Genomic DNA, 5852 nt, shown 5'->3' with positions numbered 1-5852 from the left:
TAGTAATTGTCAACTATACTTAATATTTCTTTCCAGCTCAAGCATGTACAATCATCATATTTCATGAGTGTATCCTCATCCTCCTCCCTTTCTTCAGAAAAAGCCATCCTCGGCTTTGGGTTAGTTAAAAGTGGAAGAAACAAAAAGAACAACGTGTACGCACAATATATCTATATATAACATGTTGTATGATAAGAGTGTACACAAGTTGTATTTTCATAATTCATATTGCAACTTAACTTGCATGTATAAGTGAAGAATATAGAGATACCATCAGAATGAGGAACAAATGTATATACAGTCTTATTGTTCAATATTAGCTCAAGTGTCCTCACAGAAAATCGATGATTAAATTACATATAAACAAGGTCAACCCAATCTAGAATATGCAAATATCTATATGTTGGATACTATGCTTTTATTGCGCTACTCTGATATGTATTAGAAATAGGTATGTAATCATGACCATATAACTCACAGTGTATAATATGCAACTTAGTTTGCAAATATAAGTGAAACATACATCAATATCATTGAAATTCAGCATGTGTTGGAACAAACACAAAGGATATGACAAATCTGATTCTACTCTAGAAGAATTAGAACAATCCAACATCGGTAAAATTACTTTTTTTGGCTGTAATATATCAACTAAAACGGAATCAATATTCATACAATCATGGAAATTATGTATCATCCCATAGCAAAAATACTTCATCACATAGCATATAGAACTACAAACAACAAGTTTCAATTCAGCAATCTTATCACAAGTAATGCATATGTGATCCACCAGAAATTTCTCATCCATGCTATAGTCAGCAATGAGATTAAACATGAACTGACATGCATAAGTGCTAGAATTCACATATGAAATATCAAAAATCTTACCCATAGCACAATGCATACTCATAGGTTCATTTAACATGATATAAGACACAATATTATCAGGCTATATTTTAGTAAGTACTTCCTTATGAGTAATCAATACCACATGATCAAAATTCGAAATTTGCAAGTCATCAAATGGTTGTGAAGTATATGTGCAAGTAAAATCCAATGAATGAACCAACGAAGGAGTAGACTCACAACATTCAGTCGTATGTACCAGCTGTAGCTCCAAATTAGTACTGAATACCTCATTGGCTGGGTGCAGCCCCAAATCAGTACCATAAAAAATGCCACCCTCCTCAGATGTAATAGGTACTGAAACATCTTTATCACATGATGATGCACGTTCTGGTGATGTAGGTTGTAACACAGGTGGCTCCCTTTCTTCAAAAGCAACCTGCATATCACAAGAAACAACACTGGAAGTAGAGATAGTTACGTTAGTAGAAACCTCACATGTTTTGTAACTCCTACTCTCGGTTTTTCAACTATATGACCAGCTTGTGGTTTTGCGTTGGTGTGTACATGAGGACATATGTCTCGATGCCTAATCTCCTGAAATTTCTTAATATGTGTATGGTATAACCACATGTTTTTCCCATTCCAAAAGATAGTAGGATCCGAATGAACACCACCAAAAATAACTTTAAATCTATCACACCAAATTTTTCCCAACATTAGATGACAGAAATTTAGTGTTCTAGGAAGAACATTACATTAACTTTTACAGTATGACCATAAATGGTTACAGAACAGGTGCAGCCTTAATAATTGGCACTTCATGGTCATTAGTAGTTAACATATATGGCCAATGATTTGTAGTTGTAGGCAAATGCAACTTCTACACAACATCAATACTAATCAGGTTTGTTAAAGAACTATTGGCAATAGTAATAGCAACAGGTGTATCACCAATGTCTGCGTCGAAGTGAAACAACCCCGCTTTAGGCTCCCTATCAAAATCTTGCTCCCGGAAGGTGTTGCTGCAATAAGACCTCATACGTATCAGAACCTCCTTTTTCTGCATCACATCAAAATCACTAGAAAATATGATTAGTAGATTAGTGCAAAACTATTTGGTGGCACTCTCACAACTCAATCCAAAACTGATAAGAAAGGAAAATCTTACCGCTCCAAAGTGAATTGGATTGACGAACTAGTGCACGGATGTGATGAAGCGAATATCAAGGGTGTAAGACTATCACACGACAACTAGGGTATATGATGGGGCTTGTTTTGGGTACCTAACAACACCAAAATACGACTCCTAGTGCTGATCGTGTGACACAACACCCACGGAAACACACACATGTACAATGGAGATAAATGGGGCAATTGCAACTCTGAATATGAGCTTAGATATAATGTATGTCGTAGTATATGTTCATGTTGCAATGCACAAGAGAGATACTAGAAATAGCTCAATGTAAACAAGAACAAGATTGCTCAATCTACTAGTGCAAACAACAGTGTATAATAGCTCCAAAACAGCAATGCATAAGACCAAACTTGCAGCCACTTGTTCTCTTTCTTTTTTTATTCTCTTTTCTTTTTGCTCTATTTTTTTTCATGGCACTGTAGCAATGCATAAGAGCACGGATATGCTATTCTCGTAGGTTAAGGTGCCTACACCAATTTGTATAGAAAGTCTGTGTCTATGGTTAACAAAACGAAAAACGAAAAGATCTCTACGTGGACTCGGTTTTGTACCACTGCAGAAAAACTGACAGAACGTGTGCCACGACAGGACTCTGATCACACCGAAATTGAAGATCTCGACGACTTCGACAAAAACCTAAAACCGAAAGATGCTAAAACACAAACCCTAGACAACCTACTAGATGACTTGATGGCAGAAAAAGTTACGCAAAAGCAAGACTACGACCAGCATAAGAACTAGTAAATCGATGCAATCTAAGGCTATGAAAAAAACTACAAACCCTAATATTTATGCATGCCTTTTTCTCCTTTTCTGTATAGGATAACAACTCACAACTCAACTATGGGGTGGATTGTGGATGGCTTACCGAGGAAATGCTAAAATCTGATACCAAGACGATATGGGGTTGCCCGATCTTCTCAGTAAGTGAGGTGGATGGTGATGAACACACAATAAACACAGCGCAGATACACGGTGTTAAGTGGATGATAACTTGTATGACGCTGACGAGTCTCTCGATCGATCTCTATCGCCAATGCAACAACTCTCAATCCTGTAAGATATTCGCAACTCCACACACTTGAGCACGTAGCCACCGACCACGAAGCGGTAAATTATAATCTTCTAATCCCCAATGGAACAGCAGATCACACAAAATTTCATTAATAAAACACCAGATTGATGTGAATTGGTGTATAGAATTCAGTAGTATTGCGTAGCAATCAACTATGAACTAGGATTTATATTTAAACATGGTCTAAACCTAAAAGCCATGACTTACAAGCATATATAAAGGATATTGGACGTCCAACATAGGGTTGGGGTCGAAATCTATCATATCTGTAACTTTCCTAACTTGAAAATCCTATATCTGGAAAGTGGCAGAAACGACCGTCGACTTGTTCGGTCAGCATGATTTGTACGTGACGAACCGGTATATAAGGGCCTACTCATTGGAAAGTATATGAAATTATGTTTCCAACAAGTGCTTATTTGCCTGATTTGGAGTTCGTATGAAGAAAGCACGTCCGTTTCAAATCCAGAACTTCTGTCTGTCCGAACCAAATCTGAACTGATTTTAACTTAGTCGGTAGTGCTGCTGGGTGACCTCCTTCCATGTTGCGCCTGCCTCCCTCTCCGCCCTCGCGCATATATGAGATTACCTTCACGTCCATCTTCTCTTCTCTCCCGTGCAATGCTTGCCTCTCCATCGAACCTAATCATACGCAAGTGCATAGACTTAGGTAGTATAACGTTCTTATAAATCAAAGCATTACTATCAACCAGGAAAGAATTCACTTATAGTAATCGTCAACTATACTTAATATTTCTTTCGAGCTCAAGCATGTACAATCATCATATTCCATGAGTGTATCCTCATCAATGACTGTCAACACGGTTAATGCTTCTTGTCGTATGCAAGATAAATTGTTTCAGAGCTAACATGATGAGATTATGGAGCAAATTGAGTCTGGTGATATCTTCACTTTAACAGGAAAGAACCAACAGACTAATGTTGCAAGAGATTATGGAGCAAATTGAGTCTGATGATATCTTCACTTTAACAGGAAAGAACCAACAGACTAATGTTGCAAGGCCAGGGGATACTCGTTGGGGATCTCATCATAAAACCTTATGTCGCCTGGTTCACATGTGGAAATCTTTCTTATTTGTATTAGAAAATCTGAGTGATGATGCCACCAGTGCAACACAAAAAACCAAGGCTTCAGGTTTGTTGGAGAAAATAACAAGCTTTGAGTTTGTATTTATAATTCATCTTATGATCAGGATTCTTGGAAAGACTAATGGTATATCAACATGCTTGCAAAAGAAAGATCAAAACATTATGTGTGCCATAGGGTTGATTGGTACTACATTGAAGAAAGTTGAGAAAATAAGAAATATTGGTTGGGATGAGCTTTTTGAAGATGCAGAGGGATTTTATCTTGTGCATAACATTGTTGTGCCCGTTATGGAAGATAAAATACCAGCTAGAGGTCGTTCCGGGGGTCGTGGCAATCAGTTAGTAACATATTATGACCATTTCCATCATGAAATATTCAATGTGGTGCTTTATCAAATATTGTTGAGCTGAATAATCACTTTGCTGAAAGGTCTACTCAGCTATTGTGACTCATGGCTTGTCTTGATCCAAAGAATTCTTTTGTTGCTTTTGCTAGTGATAAGTTAACTGAACTTGCAAGAATGTATGCTGATGACTTCTCTCAATATGAGTGCATAGTCCTTAGGGACGAACTTGGCATATTTGTTGTTGATGCAAGAGAATGATCCAAACTTCGCAAATTGTAACAATCTTGGGAACCTTGTTCTCAAAATGGTTCAAAATGAGAGACGCAAGACCTTTCCATTGGTATATCATCTTATCGAGTTAGCCTTGATATTGCCGGTTGCAACCGCGATAGTGGAAAGAGCATTCTCGGCAATGAAGATTATGAAGATGGATTTGAGGAACAAAATAAATGATGATTGGATGAATCATAGTATTGCTATATTAAGCGAGATGTATTTGCAAGCATCGAAGATGAGAATATGTTGGACGGTTTCCAAAGTATGAGGTCACGCAAGAAACAAATACCACATTTAACTAGTGGTAAGTTACTTACCGCTACAACATATGTACCATGTATTCATCCATATTGTTTCTAATCATTTTCTCTTTGTCTTTGTAGGTTCTAGTTCCAATCCTATGGTGGATGAGGAAATGGAAGGCTAAGATCATGCCAAACCTTCCCTATATATATAGGTAACAAGAATATGTCTGGATTATGTGATTATGCCACTATTTTTTGTGCTTTTCTCATCTAGTTAGACATTGAACTTATTTCATATTAGAAGATATCATTTTGTGCGAAAAGGTAATATAATATGTTACTGGGAGGGGATTATGAGGCAATTTTCTCATAGCTTTTATGCATTAGAAAATTAGCCCCGGTCTTTCTCGCAATCCTGGGTTCGCCACTGGTTGGTGGCTTGTCCACAATTTACACAAAAGTTGTGCTGGCCATCCAGTCTAAACTCTTTCAAATTATATGAAGTTTTGGAAGGCTAAACTAGCCTTCCAAAATGACCTTGTTTGCTATACAAAATGACATTGTTTTCGTTTCATCGTTCCCTTGTTTGCTACACGAGCTCAACCTTCAAACTCAATATATTGATGGATGTCGAAAACAAATCTACGAATGTTACTAATATTATGTTAAACACATCCCGTGCATAAACATGAGCATAATGATTTCGGTCCCCGCAAGTGAAGTCGTGCCCTCCCGATTTTGATCAGTAA

Source organism: Lolium rigidum, chromosome 4 (genome assembly GCF_022539505.1).
Source record: "Lolium rigidum isolate FL_2022 chromosome 4, APGP_CSIRO_Lrig_0.1, whole genome shotgun sequence".
NCBI lineage: Eukaryota > Viridiplantae > Streptophyta > Magnoliopsida > Poales > Poaceae > Lolium > Lolium rigidum.
Note: the sequence above shows the minus strand (reverse complement) of the source record.